At 43.2% G+C, this 23,601-nt stretch overlaps 11 non-coding genes across 11 annotated transcripts; all 11 read left to right on the plus strand.

Annotated features, from left to right (window-relative positions):
* The first annotated feature begins 3,590 nt into the window (after positions 1–3,590).
* Positions 3,591–3,773, plus strand: LOC141216800 (U2 spliceosomal RNA). Its single transcript, XR_012285805.1, has one exon. It is a non-coding gene; the product is annotated as a U2 spliceosomal RNA (small nuclear RNA).
* Positions 3,774–4,882: 1,109 nt separating this feature from the next.
* On the plus strand, positions 4,883–5,073 carry LOC141216495 (U2 spliceosomal RNA). The gene has a single exon (XR_012285526.1). It is a non-coding gene; the product is annotated as a U2 spliceosomal RNA (small nuclear RNA).
* Positions 5,074–12,073: 7,000 nt separating this feature from the next.
* Positions 12,074–12,267, plus strand: LOC141216833 (U2 spliceosomal RNA). The gene has a single exon (XR_012285827.1). It is a non-coding gene; the product is annotated as a U2 spliceosomal RNA (small nuclear RNA).
* A 1,108-nt stretch (positions 12,268–13,375) lies between these two features.
* On the plus strand, positions 13,376–13,566 carry LOC141217149 (U2 spliceosomal RNA). Its single transcript, XR_012286020.1, has one exon. It is a non-coding gene; the product is annotated as a U2 spliceosomal RNA (small nuclear RNA).
* Positions 13,567–14,675: 1,109 nt separating this feature from the next.
* On the plus strand, positions 14,676–14,866 carry LOC141217151 (U2 spliceosomal RNA). Its single transcript, XR_012286021.1, has one exon. It is a non-coding gene; the product is annotated as a U2 spliceosomal RNA (small nuclear RNA).
* A 1,109-nt stretch (positions 14,867–15,975) lies between these two features.
* On the plus strand, positions 15,976–16,166 carry LOC141217152 (U2 spliceosomal RNA). The gene has a single exon (XR_012286022.1). It is a non-coding gene; the product is annotated as a U2 spliceosomal RNA (small nuclear RNA).
* Positions 16,167–17,275: 1,109 nt separating this feature from the next.
* LOC141217153 (U2 spliceosomal RNA) lies at positions 17,276–17,466 on the plus strand. The gene has a single exon (XR_012286023.1). It is a non-coding gene; the product is annotated as a U2 spliceosomal RNA (small nuclear RNA).
* Positions 17,467–18,575: 1,109 nt separating this feature from the next.
* On the plus strand, positions 18,576–18,766 carry LOC141217154 (U2 spliceosomal RNA). Its single transcript, XR_012286024.1, has one exon. It is a non-coding gene; the product is annotated as a U2 spliceosomal RNA (small nuclear RNA).
* Positions 18,767–19,875: 1,109 nt separating this feature from the next.
* On the plus strand, positions 19,876–20,066 carry LOC141216356 (U2 spliceosomal RNA). Its single transcript, XR_012285392.1, has one exon. It is a non-coding gene; the product is annotated as a U2 spliceosomal RNA (small nuclear RNA).
* A 1,108-nt stretch (positions 20,067–21,174) lies between these two features.
* Positions 21,175–21,365, plus strand: LOC141216358 (U2 spliceosomal RNA). Its single transcript, XR_012285394.1, has one exon. It is a non-coding gene; the product is annotated as a U2 spliceosomal RNA (small nuclear RNA).
* Positions 21,366–22,473: 1,108 nt separating this feature from the next.
* On the plus strand, positions 22,474–22,664 carry LOC141216689 (U2 spliceosomal RNA). Its single transcript, XR_012285712.1, has one exon. It is a non-coding gene; the product is annotated as a U2 spliceosomal RNA (small nuclear RNA).
* Positions 22,665–23,601: the final 937 nt, after the last annotated feature.

A 23,601-nucleotide genomic window follows, 5' to 3' on the forward strand; every position in this document is an offset into this window, starting at 1 on the left:
GATAAGGAAGGCATGTTTTTTTGCTGAGACTGGTGTTTCTGGTTTTTGAGCCAAAGAATGGTCTCTAAACCAAATTGGGACATTGCGTCCCTTAATGTAAGACTTTTAAAGTCTAGAGTTAGAAGATCTGTGATTCTGGACTTCTTACATAACCATTCTTTTGATATTATGTGTCTACAGGAGTGTGGTATAGAAGAACCCCTGGAAGACGCTGATTGGCCATATGGCCAGCATATCTGGTCTGGCTCTAGTGGGAATAAAAATGATGGAGTTGGGATAGTATTAAATAATAGAAATTTTGTTTTTGAATATTATAAGGTAATAGAGGTGGGTCGTTGCATCTCTGCAGTTGTGTGTGGGAGGGGGTGGAAAGTTAAAATTATAAATATTTATGGTCCTACAAAAAAAGAAGACAGGTTAAGTTTATTAGATAAATTATGTTTAGAATTACCTGGTAGGGTCCCTGTGATAGTAACAGGTGATTTTAACTGTGTAACTGAGGGGAAAGTTGATGCCTCAGGAAAAAAATTGGCAAACATTATTTCTGATTTTTTCTTTTTTGATGCTGCTGAGGTTTATTTGGGGAAGCCACCACCACCAACCTATAAAGCTGACAGGGGTGGGATAACATCTAGGATTGATAGGATGTTTTTTTCTAAAAATATAATATGTGATGGTTTTTCTCAATTTTCAGTTCCTTTTTCGGACCATGTGTGCCTGAAAGGTGAGTTTAGAGGGGATTTAAGGCGGGTGCATGGGAGAGGTGTGTGGAAATTGAATGTGAGTTTGCTTGAGGATGAGAGAATTGTGAATGATTTTAAGAAAAAATATAGTTGGTGTAAATCTCAAAAGAGTAAGTTTGAAAGTGTGTTGGTGTGGTGGGATTGGATGAAGTATGAAGTGCAAAAGTTTTTTCGTCGATGGGGCTATAAAAAGGCTGCCATGGTTAGGAGTCAATATAAAGATTTAATGATGAGGGTGGAATGGCTGGAGAAAATGAGGATGTGTGGTGTGGATGTGGATGATTTGTTAAGAAGTGCGAGAGAGGATTTGAAGAGGACTTTGGAGAGGAAGGGAAGGGAAATAATTTTTAGGTCAAAGGTGGTCCATCTTGATAAAGATGAAAAGTGTTCAAGATATTTCTTTAAAAAAATAAATGGTAAGAAGGAGGGTATGGAGGAGATTTTTGATGTGGATGGTGTTTGTGTGAGTGGGGAGGATGTAATGAAGGAAGTGGTCACGTTTTATGCTGAGTTGTTTGGCAGGAAGTGGGTGGATGAGAGTTTGAAAGAAGAAGTGCTTAAGACTTTGGATTGTAAGGTGGATAAGGATGGATGTTCTGGTCTATGTGAGGCAGTGATTGAGGAGGAAGTTAAGAAAGCGGTGTTTGGTGCAAGGAAAAATGTGACGCCTGGGAAGGATGGTTTGCCTGTGGAGCTATATGTTATGATGTGGGAAGTGATGGGTATGGATTTAGTGGAAGTGTGTCAGTTTATGTGGGAGAATGGGATGCTTGCGAGTTCAATGAAGGAGGGAGTGGTGGTCTTAATCCATAAGAAAGGGGATAAAAGGTGTTTGAGTAATTGGAGGCCAATTACGCTTCTGAACGCCGATTACAAGGTATTCAGTAAAATTTTGGCGTGTCGGATGCGTGTGGTTGTAGCTGATGTGATTGGTAAAGATCAAGTGTGTGCAGTGCCTGGTAGATGTATGACGGATAATCTGTGTCTTTTAAGAGATGTGTTGTGGGATTGTAAAGTAAGAAAGCAGAAGTGTATGGTGATGGCTGTTGACTTTGAAAAGGCGTTTGATCGCGTGTCTCATGTGTTTCTATTTGAGGTTTTGCGTAGAATGGGTTTTCCGGAGAAATTTGTGCGTGCCGTGAGAGGATTGTATGGGGAGGTGGTGAGTGAATTTCTGGTGAATGGGTTTTTGAGTGAGAAAGTGTGTATTAGGTCTGGTGTGAGGCAAGGTTGTCCCATGTCACCGGTATTATTTGTGTGTGTGATTGAGCCACTGCTGTGTATGATTCGGAAAGAGAAAGTGGTGCGTGGTTTGTTAGTGCCAGGGAGTGGTGGAATGACTGTGAAAGTCTTAGGATATATGGATGATGTAGTAGTGGTGAGTGAGAGTGTGGCCTCTATGGAGAGAGTAAAATTGTTGTTGAATTTTTTTTGTGGCGCGTCAGCGTTTCGTGTGAATTGGAACAAATGCATGTTTAAATGTTTTGGTGACAATAGGATTAAGATGGATGGTGTGGCTGGTGTGAATGGTGCAATTAAAGTGTTGGGAGTTTTTTTTAATGATGATTTGAAAGGTTATGAGAGTTGGGATGAATGTGGTGAGCGGATTGTGCGGAAGATGAATTTTTGGAAGTTACGTTCTTTGTCTTTGGTAGGGAAGGTTCTTATTATTAAGGCTGTTATTCTCCCTATTTTGCTTTATGTTTCTTGTATTTTTCCAGTGCCCTATAGGAAAATTAAAAAAGTGGAGAAACTAATTTTTGTGTTTTTTTGGGGCAGTAGGATGGAAAGACTTAAGAGAGAGATTTTGTTTAAGCAATATTTGTATGGGGGACTGAAGTTTCCGAATATTGAAGTGTTTCTAACATTGCATTTTATTAAGACTACGGTCATTTTGATTGGGAAGAATAATAAAGGGGCATTTATGTGTAAGTATTTGGCTGGATGGATGCTGTATGGTCTGAATTGGGTGAAGCGTGATAAGAATGTGCCTGTTGCTTTTAAGTGTCCTGAGTGGTATGGTTTGATTGAGAAGTTTGTGAGGAAGAATGATTTGTTAGCAGTTGCAATGAAAGACTTTATGTTGGTTAAGAAGGTGATGGGGAAGATGTGTGTGAATGAGTGTGAGAGTAATGTGGTGGGATTGCGTTCTATGGAAGTTGCGCGGGTATGGAAGAAGTTAAGCATTCAAGGTGTGTCGAATAGACAGCGAGATATAGTATGGATGGGCCTTCATAATATTTTGCCAGTGAGGGATTTTCAGAAGAAAAGAGATCTCATAAGATCTGCAGTATGTCCAAGGGATGGTTGTGGAGCGAATGAGACGGTGAGGCACCTTATGTGGGATTGTAATTTTGCGTATGATGTGTGGAAAGGTGTGGGTGGACTGTGTAAAGGGGTTGCTGGTGTGAAGTTTATTGATTGGAGAGTGGCTATGTTTGGTTTTGGTGCTAGTCGTCGTGGCCTAGAAAGGATGATGTGGTTTATTATGGTGTGTGTGCAGGAGAGCTTGTGGGATGTGAGAAATTTGTGTGTGTTTAAAAGAGTAAATTTAACAGTAAATGATTGTATTAGGTTGATCTTAGCAAGACTATATGTAATCTATTTGTGGGATACAAGAGAAGGTGGTGGTGGTGGAACAGATTCTGAAGGTGTGTGGAAATACCTTAAGTGGCAGGATATGGTTAAATACCGTTGATATTTTTTCTGGAAATGTCTCTGGCATAGGATTACTTGGATGTATTTTTGTTGAATAATACTTTAATAAAGAAACCACAATGATGTTTATGAAGTGGCAGTATAACTTATGACGAAGTCTGGTTAACTGTTTGCTTATATCTAAACCTGAGTGGTTTTAAAAAAAAAAAAAAAAAAAAATCTGTTCTTATCAGTTTAATATCTGATACGTCCCCTATCTGGGGACCATATATTAAATGGATTTTTAGAACAGGGAGATGGAAAAAGAGCTTGCTCTGTCCACTCCACGCATTGACCTGGTATTGCAGTATCTCCAGGACCGGTGCACCCCTTCTTTAATGCAGTTTCTAAAATCAGAAAGTATTGAATTCAATGTTTTTTGTTCATTTTGCTTGTTTGTTGGATTTTGGGATGGACTCTTTGGCTTTGCTTTTCTTCTCCTCATTGGATTTTTCATGTTCAAAGTTGCAGAAGCCAGATGACAAGCTCATTTTGGTTCAACTTCAGCAACTGTGCATTGCATTGCCATGTAATGTAACGCAATGCTATCTTTCTAGCTCTCCCTCTTTACTTCCTTTTGGATAAACAGACATATTAGGCAAGCATTTTGGAGCTTTCACCTAAATAACTACAGGTGGTGAGATAAGCTGCACAATATAATTGACCTTTCAGTATATTGTTGCACACACACCATCTATTTAGCAAATGCCCTTGTTATCAACAGCAGCCTTTTAAACTCACCTGAGCTAACAGGTATGTGCGCTGGTTACTCTGCTGCGCTTAAAATTTCTTTTTTGGTTTGCTACAATGCCTTTTCTGAAACGTTGTCTCCCTCTGCTGGAACACTGACTTCTTTCAATTAATGCCTGCAGACTATAAAAGAGAACCCAACCCAAAAAGTTTGGTTGATTAGTCTGTGGCATTCTGTTAAACTGTTGCTTATGGCGGTCTCTGTGAGCTTCTCAGCGACATTCAGCCAGCCAGGTATCCTGCCTGCAGTAGATGGAATGTGGCAATGGAACGCTGGCTGCGCATGTCATAATAGGCTCTGAGCCTTTATATACCTGCGCACAGCAGCAGCCACCTTCAGTCTGCTGCTGGACAGCCAGCAGCAGCAGGAGAGGTAAGTAATCAGCAGCCCTCCTGCTAAGGGTAGACAGCTGCTCGTTCCACCCCACCCCCTGCCTTAATTGGTTCTCCTCCCTTCCAACGGTGTTGAGGCGGGTGGGAACAGCAGGGGGTGAGGGTGCTGTGTTTAAAGAGGTGGAGTTATGCAGATCTAAAACGCGTGGATTGCAGCAGCAGCAAGCCGAAAAGTGCAGGCATGTAAGGGATCTAGAGGTTGACAACATGTCTTCTTAACGGGAGTCCAGGAGCTCATCTCCACAAATGGACTCTTCAGGATCCTTGGGTGGCTCCGTAGTTCGAAACCAATTCTGGTTATCGCTTCTCGGCCTTTTGGCTAAGATCAAGTGTAGTATCTGTTCTTATCAGTTTAATATCTGATACGTCCCCTATCTGGGGACCATATATTAAATGGATTTTTAGAACAGGGAGATGGAAAAAGAGCTTGCTCTGTCCACTCCACTCATTGACCTGGTATTGCAGTATCTCCAGGACCGGTGCACCCCTTCTTTAATGCAGTTTCTAAAATCAGAAAGTATTGAATTCAATGTTTTTTGTTCATTTTGCTTGTTTGTCGGATTTTGGGATGGACTCTTTGGCTTTGCTTTTCTTCTCCTCATTGGATTTTTCATGTTCAAAGTTGCAGAAGCCAGATGACAAGCTCATTTTGGTTCAACTTCAGCAACTGTGCATTGCATTGCCATGTAATGTAACGCAATGCTATCTTTCTAGCTCTCCCTCTTTACTTCCTTTTGGATAAACAGACATATTAGGCAAGCATTTTGGAGCTTTCACCTAAATAACTACAGGTGGTGAGATAAGCTGCACAATATAATTGACCTTTCAGTATATTGTTGCACACACACCATCTATTTAGCAAATGCCCTTGTTATCAACAGCAGCCTTTTAAACTCACCTGAGCTAACAGGTATGTGCGCTGGTTACTCTGCTGCGCTTAAAATTTCTTTTTTGGTTTGCTACAATGCCTTTTCTGAAACGTTGTCTCCCTCTGCTGGAACACTGACTTCTTTCAATTAATGCCTGCAGACTATAAAAGAGAACCCAACCCAAAAAGTTTGGTTGATTAGTCTGTGGCATTCTGTTAAACTGTTGCTTATGGCGGTCTCTGTGAGCTTCTCAGCGACATTCAGCCAGCCAGGTATCCTGCCTGCAGTAGATGGAATGTGGCAATGGAACGCTGGCTGCGCGTGTCATAATAGGCTCTGAGCCTTTATATACCTGCGCACAGCAGCAGCCACCTTCAGTCTGCTGCTGGACAGCCAGCAGCAGCAGGAGAGGTAAGTAATCAGCAGCCCTCCTGCTAAGGGTAGACAGCTGCTCGTTCCACCCCACCCCCCGCCTTAATTGGTTCTCCTCCCTTCCAACGGTGTTGAGGCGGGTGGGAACAGCAGGGGGTGAGGGTGCTGTGTTTAAAGAGGTGGAGTTATGCAGATCTAAAACGCGTGGATTGCAGCAGCAGCAAGCCGAAAAGTGCAGGCATGTAAGGGATCTAGAGGTTGACAACATGTCTTCTTAACGGGAGTCCAGGAGCTCATCTCCACAAATGGACTCTTCAGGATCCTTGGGTGGCACCGTATTCCGAAACCAATTCTGGTTATCGCTTCTCGGCCTTTTGGCTGCGATCGTATGACTGTACCTTGATTGGTGCGAGTCTCCTGGAGGAATCCGGACCCTTTTGTGGAGGATTTTCTGCTTTTTCCTGTGGTATTCCATACCGACAGAATCCAAGATGTCTTTTGTGAAGAACACCATCCGTTTGTCCGTGGATCCATCTGACCAGAACAAGAACAACGTGGTTTTCATTGTCCAAGACATCGTTGAAGGCAAAGCTGGAGCAAGACGTTCTGAGATCTTCAGTGTCAACGAATTTTCACGTCAAGGTAATTATGACGTTACCTTTATGGACCAGGATGTTTGCCTTAATGTCTTTGAATGGCTCCCTGGTCACTCTAGTGACCCCTGCTTGGAAGGAGTTAGATGGGAACCTTTGTTTGGTCTGCAAGAAAAGGAGGTGACTGTGACTGTCTATAACCCTTTTACAGACCCTGAGCTGCTGGAGTGCTTCCTCTCTCGCTACTGTGAATATGTGCGGAAGGGAGTGAAGCAAGTCAATTGTCTAGGAATCTTTAACTGTCAGTATAAATTCCGTGTGAAATTGAAAAGGCATCCTGACAGTGTGGGGGGCTTTAGACACCCTCCATCAAATTTTTCCGTTGCAGGCCATAGAGGTTTCCTCTTTTACCCAGGCCAGCCCATGTTTTGCCGTAGATGCTTTTCTTTCGGACATACCATGGTAACATGCCTTAAAGGGCAGTGTTGCCGAAATTGCAGAAAGGAGGGGCATATGGCCAACCAGTGTCCAGAGGCCAAGTCCTGTGATGTCTGTGGCAGTAGTGATCACATGTATAAGGACTGTCCTATGAGTGCACCTAGACGTTCTGATAAAGAACAGAAGGAGGAGGAGCTGGAGAGGAGGCAGATGGCAAGCGCACTGAAAGTGCTGGAAAGATTGGAGAGGGAGGAGAGAGAGGGAAGGAGGCGGGAAACTGGTAGAGCCTCTCCCTCTACGGCGCCAGAGGAGGTGTCCCTGAGACCATGTTCTTCTTCTGCTGAAGAAATGAGGAAGAAGCGGAGGGAAGAAAAGGAGTTCTGGAGGGAAGTGGCAAAGGTGGAGAAAAAGGCAGTGTCTGCGAGAATATCTAGGAAAGTGGTGGAAGCAGAGCTGCCTGAGATGATGACTTTTGGAGAGGCAATGGACGCAACAGGATGTGAAGTGCAAATCTCGGAACCCGACAGTCCTGAACACCCTTCGGGTCCTGAAAACATTGAAGATTTTTCTTCGGAGGATGATAGGGGTGCAAAGAAGAGTCGTAGGGAGGATGGTGGGGGCAGTGATGATGCAGATTTTAGTGAGCCTCAGAGGAAGATCAGAACTGCCAGAATGAGGAGTGTGGCTGGTGAAGCCAGCGGGTCGGAAACCAGCTGTTCTGTTCTGATGGCGGAGGAGGATAGTGGTGGTGCTGGATAGTGTCACCATATAATATTGTAAATGTTTTTTCTTTTTGTCCTCTTGTGAGCTTTGGTTTAGGCCAAAGGCTATTTCTTTGTGTAATTGGTGAAGGAGTAGAAGTATTATGGGATTTACCATAGTGTCCCAAAACGTAAGAGTGTTTAAAAGTAAAGTAAGAAGAGCTGCTATTTTTGAGTTTTTAGCTATGCAAAATGCATCTATTTTTGTTTACAACAATGTGGGGTAGTGGATGGTGTGAAAGGGGATGAATGGTCTTATGGAGCGTCTGTGTGGTCGGGGAGTGCATGTAATAAGAATGATGGTGTGGGTATTTTGGTTAAAGGAAGGGAGGTTGTTTTGAGTGATTATTTGGTTATTGAGGTGGGGAGATGTATCCTTGCTAATTTTGTATACAAGAATGTAAAGTTTTGTGTTATTAATGTTTATGCGCCAGTTGAAAAAAATGAGCGCAAAAATTTATTTGAAAAAATTAAGCTTTTTGTTCCAGGAAGAATACCTGTGGTAATTGTGGGTGATATGAACTGTGATGTGGGGAGAGTGAATGTGGATGTGTCTGGGAAAGCATTATTGGAGTTAGTGAATGATTTTGGGTTGTGTGATATGCAGCGCGTGTGTAACATGAATCCTTTGTTGAACACTTTCTTTTCTGAGAGTGGTAGGGTACAATCCAGATTGGATTATTGTTTTATTTCTAAAAATATGGTTTCTGTTAATTATAGGCAGGAAAACGTTCTTTTTTCAGATCATGTGTGTATGTTGTGTGAGTTGGATATAAAAGTTGATGGAGTGTTTGGGAGAGGATTGTGGAAGTTAAATGTTAAACTGTTAGAGAATGAAGATGTGAGAAAGGAGTATGAAAGGCGGTATGAAGAATGGTGTAAGCATAAAAATGAGTTTGGGAATGTTTGTGAGTGGTGGGACTGGGTGAAGAAACAAACAAAAATGTTCTTTAAAAATTTAGGATACAAGTATGCAGCAATTAAAAGAGAGAGTTTTGTTAAACTGAACTCGCGGTTGAGCGGTTTGTATAAGTTAAGGGAAGGAGGAGTTGAGGTGGAGGAGGATATTTTAGAGGTAAAAAAGGAGATTAGTGAGTTTTTGTTGGAGAGAGGGAGAAGCATAGTGTTTAGGGCAAAGATTGATAAGATGGAGCAGGATGAGAAATGTTCTCGGTTTTTCTTTAAAAAAGTTTTTGGAAAGAAACAGAGTATGAGCGTGGTGTATGGAGCAGATGGAAGTGAGGTGAGTGGAGAGGATATGTGTGAAGAGGTGGCTAAGTTTTATGAGGATCTGTATGCAGTGAAACAGAGGGATGAATGTTTGGAGAATGATGTTTTGAGTGTGTTAGAGAGTAAGTTGAGTGAAGCAGAAAGAGAGAGAGTGATGGGTGAGGTGACTGGTGATGAGGTATGGAAGGTTATGTGTAGTATGGCTTTGAATAAGACGCCGGGGGAGGATGGCCTCCCAGTAGAATTTTATCGTGTGATGTGGGGTGTGATTGGTAAGGACTTTGTGGATGTATGTAAGTATATGTGGGGAAACATGGAGGTGGCTGAGAGTATGCGTGCAGGTATGGTTGTGTTAATTCCTAAGAAAGGGGATTTGAAAAGTCTGAGGAATTGGAGGCCAATAACGTTACTTAATTGTGATTATTTTTCACAAGAAGTGTCCAGATTAAGTTAATAGTACTTCCGAACATTCAATTATTACCACAAAAGTTTTTTACCAGGATATATAAAGATTACCCAGTAAAACATGAAGTACCAAAATAATTTTAAAATAAATATTTTATTTAAACATATTAAAATCCAGAATTAGACCATAAAAAGAGAAAGGTACCAAACATGAGGAGGCAGGAGAAACAACACTGAAATCTTAGGAAAGTTTGAGCAGTCACACGCCTTCCGAAGAAGCTAATGCGAAACGTGCGCGTCGGGGCAGGAAGCAGGAGCATCCACACTGGTATGGAATAAGTTTCTTACACTTCATTGTTTAGATATACTTATGTATTGAATGTATCCATCTAGTATTAGGTGTTAGTGACAGCAGGAGATCTTTTATTTATTTATATGCACTGAATCGATCACTTCGGCCGCAGGTGCTGTCCATGCAATTAATGAATAATGCGGGTCTATACATCTGTATGCACGAGAGCACTAGTATGCCACAGCACTGCTGCCCTGTTGATTTGATCCAATGTGTGGCATGATGAATTAATTTCTTTTTGACATCCTATGCTGCTATATATTACACCACTACACTCTTTTCATTTGTGATTAGTGCTTCATTCATAGCATAATCAAATTATTATAAGACTGCTCAAACTTTCCTAAGATTTCAGTGTTGTTTCTCCTGCCTCCTCATGTTTGGTACCTTTCTCTTTTTATGGTCTAATTCTGGATTTTAATATGTTTAAATAAAATATTTATTTTAAAATTATTTTGGTACTTCATGTTTTACTGGGTAATCTTTATATATCCTGGTAAAAAACTTAATTGTGATTATAAAATCTATGCAAAACTTATGGCTAATAGGATGCGTGATGTGATAGAGAGTGTGATTGGGGATGAGCAGTGTTGTGCGGTACCTGGGAGGCGGATTCATGAGTGTGTGTGTATGTTAAGAGATTGTCTATGGGATTGCATGGGTCGTAAGAAGAGTGTATTTTTGTTAAGTTTGGATTTTGAAAAGGCTTATGATAGGTTGTCGCATGGTTTTTTGTTCAGAGTGTTGTTAAAAATGGGTTTTCCGGCTGATTTTGTTGGGCGAGTGAGAAGTTTGTATGCGGGTGTTTATAGCTGTGTTTTAATGAATGGGTATGTGGGTAGGAAAGTGAATGTGTTTTCGGGTGTGCGACAGGGGTGTCCTTTGTCCCCTGTAGCATTTATTTGTGCAATTGAGCCATTGTTGTGTATGCTGAGGAAAGATAAGGTAATTCGTGGTGTGCAAGTGCCGGGAGGTGGAGGAAAAGAATGGAAGGTGAGTGGTTATATGGATGACGTGTGTGTATTATGTGATTCTGAATGTTCGGTGAGGCGGGTGAAGTTGTTAGTGTCTATTTTTTGTGGTGCATCTGCGTTTAAAGTGAATTGGGAAAAGAGTGAGTGTAAGGGTTTTGGAGGCGGAAGTTTAAGTAGGGATGTAGGTGTGAATGTAGTGAATGGACCTATTAAAGTTTTGGGTGTGAAGTTTTCAGAGAGTTTGGATGGGAAAGAAAGTTGGGATGATGCGAAAGGAAAAGTTGAGCAGAAGTTGAATTTTTGAAAATTGAGGAGTTTATCCTTTTTTGGGAAGATTTTAATTGTTAAGAGTGTGGTGTTGCCAATATTTTTATATATTGCGGTAGTATTTCCACCAGGATATATGTGTATGAGAAGCTTGAATAGAATTTTATTTGTTTTTTTGTGGAACTCGAAAATGGAGAGAGCTAGGAGAGAAATTTTGGTTAAAAGAGTGGAAAAAGGTGGTTTGGGTTTTCCGAATTTGGACGTGTTTTTTGGTGTGAATATCGTTGTGTTTGTTTTGAAAGTGATTAGGGCGGATGGAAAGTTTTCATCTATGTGTAGGTATTTATTTGGAGCGTATTTGTTTCGTTTAAAGTGGCAAGAAAGGGATTTGCGATGTCCGATTGCTTTTGAGGTGCCTGTATGGTATGTGTGGGTTTATACGTTTTTGGTGAGGTATGAACTGTGTGATGCAGATGTGAGATTGCTGGAGAATAAGAAGGCTGTGTATAGGATGATTGAATGTAGAGAGGTAGAATGTGGAATAAATATGGTTAGGGGTGGTGATGTGCAGAAGGTTTGGAAGAAAGTGCGGATGAGTGGTATGACCAACAAACAGAGTGAAGTTGTGTGGCAGTCTTTACATGGAGTATTACCTGTGAGAGAGTTTCAGAGGAATAGAGGTTTGGTGAGGAGTGAAATGTGTCCAAGAAATGGCTGTGGTGGAAGGGAAAGTGTGTTGTATGTTTTTTGGAATTGCCAGTATGCTAGAGATGTGATTGGGAGAATGGGGCCTTTGTGTAAAGAATTGTGTGGTGTGAATTTGTTGTCTTTTGAGTTGTTTATGTTTGGTTTGGGAATATGTGATGGGACGAAGGAAAGAGTCTTGTGGTTGATGCTTGCATGTATAAAGGAAGTGTTATGGGATGTGAGGAATGTGTATGTGTTTAAAAGGAAGGAAATTGCTGTAAAGGATAGTGTGAAGGTGATTTTGGGGAAGATGTATGTGTGTTTCCTATGGGACAAAAAGAGGAGAGGGGAAGTGGATGCGGAGGGAATATGGAAAGTTAAAAAGTGGAGATATATTGTTAGTACCTCTTGATTTTTGTTATTGTTGTTTTGAAATATGAAATAAATATTTCCGATGATGATGGGGACAGCAAATTGCGTATTGGATTTGACGCAGCTGTTTTGATGGAATTTTCCTTTGTCTGGTTTCCATAGACTGTGGAATTTCCTCGTCTGAGGAGAAAAAAAAAAAAAAAAAAAAAAATCTGTTCTTATCAGTTTAATATCTGATACGTCCCCTATCTGGGGACCATATATTAAATGGATTTTTAGAACAGGGAGATGGAAAAAGAGCTTGCTCTGTCCACTCCACGCATTGACCTGGTATTGCAGTATCTCCAGGACCGGTGCACCCTTCTTTAATGCAGTTTCTAAAATCAGAAAGTATTGAATTCAATGTTTTTTGTTCATTTTGCTTGTTTGTCGGATTTTGGGATGGACTCTTTGGCTTTGCTTTTCTTCTCCTCATTGGATTTTTCATGTTCAAAGTTGCAGAAGCCAGATGACAAGCTCATTTTGGTTCAACTTCAGCAACTGTGCATTGCATTGCCATGTAATGTAACGCAATGCTATCTTTCTAGCTCTCCCTCTTTACTTCCTTTTGGATAAACAGACATATTAGGCAAGCATTTTGGAGCTTTCACCTAAATAACTACAGGTGGTGAGATAAGCTGCACAATATAATTGACCTTTCAGTATATTGTTGCACACACACCATCTATTTAGCAAATGCCCTTGTTATCAACAGCAGCCTTTTAAACTCACCTGAGCTAACAGGTATGTGCGCTGGTTACTCTGCTGCGCTTAAAATTTCTTTTTTGGTTTGCTACAATGCCTTTTCTGAAACGTTGTCTCCCTCTGCTGGAACACTGACTTCTTTCAATTAATGCCTGCAGACTATAAAAGAGAACCCAACCCAAAAAGTTTGGTTGATTAGTCTGTGGCATTCTGTTAAACTGTTGCTTATGGCGGTCTCTGTGAGCTTCTCAGCGACATTCAGCCAGCCAGGTATCCTGCCTGCAGTAGATGGAATGTGGCAATGGAACGCTGGCTGCGCGAGTCATAATAGGCTCTGAGCCTTTATATACCTGCGCACAGCAGCAGCCACCTTCAGTCTGCAGCTGGACAGCCAGCAGCAGCAGGAGAGGTAAGTAATCAGCAGCCCTCCTGCTAAGGGTAGACAGCTGCTCGTTCCACCCCACCCCCCGCCTTAATTGGTTCTCCTCCCTTCCAACGGTGTTGAGGCGGGTGGGAACAGCAGGGGGTGAGGGTGCTGTGTTTAAAGAGGTGGAGTTATGCAGATCTAAAACGCGTGGATTGCAGCAGCAGCAAGCCGAAAAGTGCAGGCATGTAAGGGATCTAGAGGTTGACAACATGTCTTCTTAACGGGAGTCCAGGAGCTCATCTCCACAAATGGACTCTTCAGGATCCTTGGGTGGCTCCGTAGTTCGAAACCAATTCTGGTTATCGCTTCTCGGCCTTTTGGCTAAGATCAAGTGTAGTATCTGTTCTTATCAGTTTAATATCTGATACGTCCCCTATCTGGGGACCATATATTAAATGGATTTTTAGAACAGGGAGATGGAAAAAGAGCTTGCTCTGTCCACTCCACGCATTGACCTGGTATTGCAGTATCTCCAGGACCGGTGCACCCCTTCTTTAATGCAGTTTCTAAAATCAGAAAGTATTGAATTCAATGTTTTTTGTTCATTTTGCTTGTTTGTCGGATTTTGGGATGGACTCTTTGGCTTTGCTTTTCTTCTCCTCATTGGATTTTTCATGTTCAAAGTTGCAGAAGCCAGATGACAAGCTCATTTTGGTTCAACTTCAGCAACTGTGCATTGCATTGCCATGTAATGTAACGCAATGCTATCTTTCTAGCTCTCCCTCTTTACTTCTTTTTGGATAAACAGACATATTAGGCAAGCATTTTGGAGCTTTCACCTAAATAACTACAGGTGGTGAGATAAGCTGCACAATATAATTGACCTTTCAGTATATTGTTGCACACACACCATCTATTTAGCAAATGCCCTTGTTATCAACAGCAGCCTTTTAAACTCACCTGAGCTAACAGGTATGTGCGCTGGTTACTCTGCTGCGCTTAAAATTTCTTTTTTGGTTTGCTACAATGCCTTTTCTGAAACGTTGTCTCCCTCTGCTGGAACACTGACTTCTTTCAATTAATGCCTGCAGACTATAAAAGAGAACCCAACCCAAAAAGTTTGGTTGATTAGTCTGTGGCATTCTGTTAAACTGTTGCTTATGGCGGTCTCTGTGAGCTTCTCAGCGACATTCAGCCAGCCAGGTATCCTGCCTGCAGTAGATGGAATGTGGCAATGGAACGCTGGCTGCGCGTGTCATAATAGGCTCTGAGCCTTTATATACCTGCGCACAGCAGCAGCCACCTTCAGTCTGCTGCTGGACAGCCAGCAGCAGCAGGAGAGGTAAGTAATCAGCAGCCCTCCTGCTAAGGGTAGACAGCTGCTCGTTCCACCCCACCCCCCGCCTTAATTGGTTCTCCTCCCTTCCAACGGTGTTGAGGCGGGTGGGAACAGCAGGGGGTGAGGGTGCTGTGTTTAAAGAGGTGGAGTTATGCAGATCTAAAACGCGTGGATTGCAGCAGCAGCAAGCCGAAAAGTGCAGGCATGTAAGGGATCTAGAGGTTGACAACATGTCTTCTTAACGGGAGTCCAGGAGCTCATCTCCACAAATGGACTCTTCAGGATCCTTGGGTGGCTCCGTAGTTCGAAACCAATTCTGGTTATCGCTTCTCGGCCTTTTGGCTAAGATCAAGTGTAGTATCTGTTCTTATCAGTTTAATATCTGATACGTCCCCTATCTGGGGACCATATATTAAATGGATTTTTAGAACAGGGAGATGGAAAAAGAGCTTGCTCTGTCCACTCCACGCATTGACCTGGTATTGCAGTATCTCCAGGACCGGTGCACCCCTTCTTTAATGCAGTTTCTAAAATCAGAAAGTATTGAATTCAATGTTTTTTGTTCATTTTGCTTGTTTGTCGGATTTTGGGATGGACTCTTTGGCTTTGCTTTTCTTCTCCTCATTGGATTTTTCATGTTCAAAGCTGCACAAGCCAGATGACAAGCTCATTTTGGTTCAACTTCAGCAACTGTGCATTGCATTGCCATGTAATGTAACGCAATGCTATCTTTCTAGCTCTCCCTCTTTACTTCCTTTTGGATAAACAGACATATTAGGCAAGCATTTTGGAGCTTTCACCTAAATAACTACAGGTGGTGAGATAAGCTGCACAATATAATTGACCTTTCAGTATATTGTTGCACACACACCATCTATTTAGCAAATGCCCTTGTTATCAACAGCAGCCTTTTAAACTCACCTGAGCTAACAGGTATGTGCGCTGGTTACTCTGCTGCGCTTAAAATTTCTTTTTTGGTTTGCTACAATGCCTTTTCTGAAACGTTGTCTCCCTCTGCTGGAACACTGACTTCTTTCAATTAATGCCTGCAGACTATAAAAGAGAACCCAACCCAAAAAGTTTGGTTGATTAGTCTGTGGCATTCTGTTAAACTGTTGCTTATGGCGGTCTCTGTGAGCTTCTCAGCGACATTCAGCCAGCCAGGTATCCTGCCTGCAGTAGATGGAATGTGGCAATGGAACGCTGGCTGCGCGTGTCATAATAGGCTCTGAGCCTTTATATACCTGCGCACAGCAGCAGCCACCTTCAGTCTGCTGCTGGACAGCCAGCAGCAGCAGGAGAGGTAAGTAATCAGCAGCCCTCCTGCTAAGGGTAGACAGCTGCTCGTTCCACCCCACCCCCCGCCTTAATTGGTTCTCCTCCCTTCCAACGGTGTTGAGGCGGGTGGGAACAGCAGGGGGTGAGGGTGCTGTGTTTAAAGAGGTGGAGTTATGCAGATCTAAAACGCGTGGATTGCAGCAGCAGCAAGCCGAAAAGTGCAGGCATGTAAGGGATCTAGAGGTTGACAACATGTCTTCTTAACGGGAGTCCAGGAGCTCATCTCCACAAATGGACTCTTCAGGATCCTTGGGTGGCTCCGTAGTTCGAAACCAATTCTGGTTATCGCTTCTCGGCCTTTTGGCTAAGATCAAGTGTAGTATCTGTTCTTATCAGTTTAATATCTGATACGTCCCCTATCTGGGGACCATATATTAAATGGATTTTTAGAACAGGGAGATGGAAAAAGAGCTTGCTCTGTCCACTCCACGCATTGACCTGGTATTGCAGTATCTCCAGGACCGGTGCACCCCTTCTTTAATGCAGTTTCTAAAATCAGAAAGTATTGAATTCAATGTTTTTTGTTCATTTTGCTTGTTTGTCGGATTTTGGGATGGACTCTTTGGCTTTGCTTTTCTTCTCCTCATTGGATTTTTCATGTTCAAAGTTGCAGAAGCCAGATGACAAGCTCATTTTGGTTCAACTTCAGCAACTGTGCATTGCATTGCCATGTAATGTAACGCAATGCTATCTTTCTAGCTCTCCCTCTTTACTTCCTTTTGGATAAACAGACATATTAGGCAAGCATTTTGGAGCTTTCACCTAAATAACTACAGGTGGTGAGATAAGCTGCACAATATAATTGACCTTTCAGTATGTTGTTGCACACACACCATCTATTTAGCAAATGCCCTTGTTATCAACAGCAGCCTTTTAAACTCACCTGAGCTAACAGGTATGTGCGCTGGTTACTCTGCTGCGCTTAAAATTTCTTTTTTGGTTTGCTACAATGCCTTTTCTGAAACGTTGTCTCCCTCTGCTGGAACACTGACTTCTTTCAATTAATGCCTGCAGACTATAAAAGAGAACCCAACCCAAAAAGTTTGGTTGATTAGTCTGTGGCATTCTGTTAAACTGTTGCTTATGGCGGTCTCTGTGAGCTTCTCAGCGACATTCAGCCAGCCAGGTATCCTGCCTGCAGTAGATGGAATGTGGCAATGGAACGCTGGCTGCGCGTGTCATAATAGGCTCTGAGCCTTTATATACCTGCGCACAGCAGCAGCCACCTTCAGTCTGCTGCTGGACAGCCAGCAGCAGCAGGAGAGGTAAGTAATCAGCAGCCCTCCTTCTAAGGGTAGACAGCTGCTCGTTCCACCCCACCCCCCGCCTTAATTGGTTCTCCTCCCTTCCAACGGTGTTGAGGCGGGTGGGAACAGCAGGGGGTGAGGGTGCTGTGTTTAAAGAGGTGGAGTTATGCAGATCTAAAACGCGTGGATTGCAGCAGCAGCAAGCCGAAAAGTGCAGGCATGTAAGGGATCTAGAGGTTGACAACATGTCTTCTTAACGGGAGTCCAGGAGCTCATCTCCACAAATGGACTCTTCAGGATCCTTGGGTGGCTCCGTAGTTCGAAACCAATTCTGGTTATCGCTTCTCGGCCTTTTGGCTAAGATCAAGTGTAGTATCTGTTCTTATCAGTTTAATATCTGATACGTCCCCTATCTGGGGACCATATATTAAATGGATTTTTAGAACAGGGAGATGGAAAAAGAGCTTGCTCTGTCCACTCCACGCATTGACCTGGTATTGCAGTATCTCCAGGACCGGTGCACCCCTTCTTTAATGCAGTTTCTAAAATCAGAAAGTATTGAATTCAATGTTTTTTGTTCATTTTGCTTGTTTGTCGGATTTTGGGATGGACTCTTTGGCTTTGCTTTTCTTCTCCTCATTGGATTTTTCATGCTCAAAGTTGCAGAAGCCAGATGACAAGCTCATTTTGGTTCAACTTCAGCAACTGTGCATTGCATTGCCATGTAATGTAACGCAATGCTATCTTTCTAGCTCTCCCTCTTTACTTCTTTTTGGATAAACAGACATATTAGGCAAGCATTTTGGAGCTTTCACCTAAATAACTACAGGTGGTGAGATAAGCTGCACAATATAATTGACCTTTCAGTATATTGTTGCACACACACCATCTATTTAGCAAATGCCCTTGTTATCAACAGCAGCCTTTTAAACTCACCTGAGCTAACAGGTATGTGCGCTGGTTACTCTGCTGCGCTTAAAATTTCTTTTTTGGCTTGCTACAATGCCTTTTCTGAAACGTTGTCTCCCTCTGCTGGAACACTGACTTCTTTCAATTAATGCCTGCAGACTATAAAAGAGAACCCAACCCAAAAAGTTTGGTTGATTAGTCTGTGGCATTCTGTTAAACTGTTGCTTATGGCGGTCTCTGTGAGCTTCTCAGCGACATTCAGCCAGCCAGGTATCCTGCCTGCAGTAGATGGAATGTGGCAATGGAACGCTGGCTGCGCGTGTCATAATAGGCTCTGAGCCTTTATATACCTGCGCACAGCAGCAGCCACCTTCAGTCTGCTGCTGGACAGCCAGCAGCAGCAGGAGAGGTAAGTAATCAGCAGCCCTCCTGCTAAGGGTAGACAGCTGCTCGTTCCACCCCACCCCCCGCCTTAATTGGTTCTCCTCCCTTCCAACGGTGTTGAGGCGGGTGGGAACAGCAGGGGGTGAGGGTGCTGTGTTTAATGAGGTGGAGTTATGCAGATCTAAAACGCGTGGATTGCAGCAGCAGCAAGCCGAAAAGTGCAGGCATGTAAGGGATCTAGAGGTTGACAACATGTCTTCTTAACGGGAGTCCAGGAGCTCATCTCCACAAATGGACTCTTCAGGATCCTTGGGTGGCTCCGTAGTTCGAAACCAATTCTGGTTATCGCTTCTCGGCCTTTTGGCTAAGATCAAGTGTAGTATCTGTTCTTATCAGTTTAATATCTGATACGTCCCCTATCTGGGGACCATATATTAAATGGATTTTTAGAACAGGGAGATGGAAAAAGAGCTTGCTCTGTCCACTCCACGCATTGACCTGGTATTGCAGTATCTCCAGGACCGGTGCACCCCTTCTTTAATGCAGTTTCTAAAATCAGAAAGTATTGAATTCAATGTTTTTTGTTCATTTTGCTTGTTTGTCGGATTTTGGGATGGACTCTTTGGCTTTGCTTTTCTTCTCCTCATTGGATTTTTCATGTTCAAAGTTGCAGAAGCCAGATGACAAGCTCATTTTGGTTCAACTTCAGCAACTGTGCATTGCATTGCCATGTAATGTAACGCAATGCTATCTTTCTAGCTCTCCCTCTTTACTTCCTTTTGGATAAACAGACATATTTGGCAAGCATTTTGGAGCTTTCACCTAAATAACTACAGGTGGTGAGATAAGCTGCACAATATAATTGACCTTTCAGTATATTGTTGCACACACACCATCTATTTAGCAAATGCCCTTGTTATCAACAGCAGCCTTTTAAACTCACCTGAGCTAACAGGTATGTGCGCTGGTTACTCTGCTGCGCTTAAAATTTCTTTTTTGGTTTGCTACAATGCCTTTTCTGAAACGTTGTCTCCCTCTGCTGGAACACTGACTTCTTTCAATTAATGCCTGCAGACTATAAAAGAGAACCCAACCCAAAAAGTTTGGTTGATTAGTCTGTGGCATTCTGTTAAACTGTTGCTTATGGCGGTCTCTGTGAGCTTCTCAGTGACATTCAGCCAGCCAGGTATCCTGCCTGCAGTAGATGGAATGTGGCAATGGAACGCTGGCTGCGCGTGTCATAATAGGCTCTGAGCCTTTATATACCTGCGCACAGCAGCAGCCACCTTCAGTCTGCTGCTGGACAGCCAGCAGCAGCAGGAGAGGTAAGTAATCAGCAGCCCTCCTGCTAAGGGTAGACAGCTGCTCGTTCCACCCCACCCCCCGCCTTAATTGGTTCTCCTCCCTTCCAACGGTGTTGAGGCGGGTGGGAACAGCAGGGGGTGAGGGTGCTGTGTTTAAAGAGGTGGAGTTATGCAGATCTAAAACGCGTGGATTGCAGCAGCAGCAAGCCGAAAAGTGCAGGCATGTAAGGGATCTAGAGGTTGACAACATGTCTTCTTATCGGGAGTCCAGGAGCTCATCTCCACAAATGGACTCTTCAGGATCCTTGGGTGGCTCCGTAGTTCGAAACCAATTCTGGTTATCGCTTCTCGGCCTTTTGGCTAAGATCAAGTGTAGTATCTGTTCTTATCAGTTTAATATCTGATACGTCCCCTATCTGGGGACCATATATTAAATGGATTTTTAGAACAGGGAGATGGAAAAAGAGCTTGCTCTGTCCACTCCACGCATTGACCTGGTATTACAGTATCTCCAGGACCGGTGCACCCCTTCTTTAATGCAGTTTCTAAAATCAGAAAGTATTGAATTCAATGTTTTTTGTTCATTTTGCTTGTTTGTCGGATTTTGGGATGGACTCTTTGGCTTTGCTTTTCTTCTCCTCATTGGATTTTTCATGTTCAAAGTTGCAGAAGCCAGATGACAAGCTCATTTTGGTTCAACTTCAGCAACTGTGTATTGCATTGCCATGTAATGTAACGCAATGCTATCTTTCTAGCTCTCCCTCTTTACTTCCTTTTGGATAAACAGACATATTAGGCAAGCATTTTGGAGCTTTCACCTAATTAACTACAGGTGGTGAGATAAGCTGCACAATATAATTGACCTTTCAGTATATTGTTGCACACACACCATCTATTTAGCAAATGCCCTTGTTATCAACAGCAGCCTTTTAAACTCACCTGAGCTAACAGGTATGTGCGCTGGTTACTCTGCTGCGCTTAAAATTTCTTTTTTGGTTTGCTACAATGCCTTTTCTGAAACGTTGTCTCCCTCTGCTGGAACACTGACTTCTTTCAATTAATGCCTGCAGACTATAAAAGAGAACCCAACCCAAAAAGTTTGGTTGATTAGTCTGTGGCATTCTGTTAAACTGTTGCTTATGGCGGTCTCTGTGAGCTTCTCAGCGACATTCAGCCAGCCAGGTATCCTGCCTGCAGTAGATGGAATGTGGCAATGGAACGCTGGCTGCGCGTGTCATAATAGGCTCTGAGCCTTTATATACCTGCGCACAGCAGCAGCCACCTTCAGTCTGCTGCTGGACAGCCAGCAGCAGCAGGAGAGGTAAGTAATCAGCAGCCCTCCTGCTAAGGGTAGACAGCTGCTCGTTCCACCCCACCCCCGCCTTAATTGGTTCTCCTCCCTTCCAACGGTGTTGAGGCGGGTGGGAACAGCAGGGGGTGAGGGTGCTGTGTTTAAAGAGGTGGAGTTATGCAGATCTAAAACGCGTGGATTGCAGCAGCAGCAAGCCGAAAAGTGCAGGCATGTAAGGGATCTAGAGGTTGACAACATGTCTTCTTAACGGGAGTCCAGGAGCTCATCTCCACAAATGGACTCTTCAGGATCCTTGGGTGGCTCCGTAGTTCGAAACCAATTCTGGTTATCGCTTCTCGGCCTTTTGGCTAAGATCAAGTGTAGTATCTGTTCTTATCAGTTTAATATCTGATACGTCCCCTATCTGGGGACCATATATTAAATGGATTTTTAGAACAGGGAGATGGAAAAAGAGCTTGCTCTGTCCACTCCACGCATTGACCTGGTATTACAGTATCTCCAGGACCGGTGCACCCCTTCTTTAATGCAGTTTCTAAAATCAGAAAGTATTGAATTCAATGTTTTTTGTTCATTTTGCTTGTTTGTCGGATTTTGGGATGGACTCTTTGGCTTTGCTTTTCTTCTCCTCATTGGATTTTTCATGTTCAAAGTTGCAGAAGCCAGATGACAAGCTCATTTTGGTTCAACTTCAGCAACTGTGCATTGCATTGCCATGTAATGTAACGCAATGCTATCTTTCTAGCTCTCCCTCTTTACTTCCTTTTGGATAAACAGACATATTAGGCAAGCATTTTGGAGCTTTCACCTAATTAACTACAGGTGGTGAGATAAGCTGCACAATATAATTGACCTTTCAGTATATTGTTGCACACACACCATCTATTTAGCAAATGCCCTTGTTATCAACAGCAGCCTTTTAAACTCACCTGAGCTAACAGGTATGTGCGCTGGTTACTCTGCTGCGCTTAAAATTTCTTTTTTGGTTTGCTACAATGCCTTTTCTGAAACGTTGTCTCCCTCTGCTGGAACACTGACTTCTTTCAATTAATGCCTGCAGACTATAAAAGAGAACCCAACCCAAAAAGTTTGGTTGATTAGTCTGTGGCATTCTGTTAAACTGTTGCTTATGGCGGTCTCTGTGAGCTTCTCAGCGACATTCAGCCAGCCAGGTATCCTGCCTGCAGTAGATGGAATGTGGCAATGGAACGCTGGCTGCGCGTGTCATAATAGGCTCTGAGCCTTTATATACCTGCGCACAGCAGCAGCCACCTTCAGTCTGCTGCTGGACAGCCAGCAGCAGCAGGAGAGGTAAGTAATCAGCAGCCCTCCTGCTAAGGGTAGACAGCTGCTCGTTCCACCCCACCCCCGCCTTAATTGGTTCTCCTCCCTTCCAACGGTGTTGAGGCGGGTGGGAACAGCAGGGGGTGAGGGTGCTGTGTTTAAAGAGGTGGAGTTATGCAGATCTAAAACGCGTGGATTGCAGCAGCAGCAAGCCGAAAAGTGCAGGCATGTAAGGGATCTAGAGGTTGACAACATGTCTTCTTAACGGGAGTCCAGGAGCTCATCTCCACAAATGAACTCTTCAGGATCCTTGGGTGGCTCCGTAGTTCGAAACCAATTCTGGTTATCGCTTCTCGGCCTTTTGGCTAAGATCAAGTGTAGTATCTGTTCTTATCAGTTTAATATCTGATACGTCCCCTATCTTTGGACCATATATTAAATGGATTTTTAGAACAGGGAGATGGAAAAAGAGCTTGCTCTGTCCACTCCACGCATTGACCTGGTATTGCAGTATCTCCAGGACCGGTGCACCCCTTCTTTAATGCAGTTTCTAAAATCAGAAAGTATTGAATTCAATGTTTTTTGTTCATTTTGCTTGTTTGTCGGATTTTGGGATGGACTCTTTGGCTTTGCTTTTCTTCTCCTCATTGGATTTTTCATGTTCAAAGTTGCAGAAGCCAGATGACAAGCTCATTTTGGTTCAACTTCAGCAACTGTGCATTGCATTGCCATGTAATGTAACGCAATGCTATCTTTCTAGCTCTCCCTCTTTACTTCCTTTTGGATAAACAGACATATTAGGCAAGCATTTTGGAGCTTTCACCTAAATAACTACAGGTGGTGAGATAAGCTGCACAATATAATTGACCTTTCAGTATATTGTTGCACACACACCATCTATTTAGCAAATGCCCTTGTTATCAACAGCAGCCTTTTAAACTCACCTGAGCTAACAGGTATGTGCGCTGGTTACTCTGCTGCGCTTAAAATTTCTTTTTTGGTTTGCTACAATGCCTTTTCTGAAACGTTGTCTCCCTCTGCTGGAACACTGACTTCTTTCAATTAATGCCTGCAGACTATAAAAGAGAACCCAACCCAAAAAGTTTGGTTGATTAGTCTGTGGCATTCTGTTAAACTGTTGCTTATGGCGGTCTCTGTGAGCTTCTCAGCGACATTCAGCCAGCCAGGTATCCTGCCTGCAGTAGATGGAATGTGGCAATGGAACGCTGGCTGCGCGTGTCATAATAGGCTCTGAGCCTTTATATACCTGCGCACAGCAGCAGCCACCTTCAGTCTGCTGCTGGACAGCCAGCAGCAGCAGGAGAGGTAAGTAATCAGCAGCCCTCCTGCTAAGGGTAGACAGCTGCTCGTTCCACCCCACCCCCCGCCTTAATTGGTTCTCCTCCCTTCCAACGGTGTTGAGGCGGGTGGGAACAGCAGGGGGTGAGGGTGCTGTGTTTAAAGAGGTGGAGT

Source organism: Phyllobates terribilis, unplaced genomic scaffold (genome assembly GCF_046119375.1).
Source record: "Phyllobates terribilis strain yellow unplaced genomic scaffold, ASM4611937v1 Scaffold_236__1_contigs__length_3049075, whole genome shotgun sequence".
Classification (NCBI taxonomy): Eukaryota; Metazoa; Chordata; class Amphibia; order Anura; family Dendrobatidae; genus Phyllobates; species Phyllobates terribilis.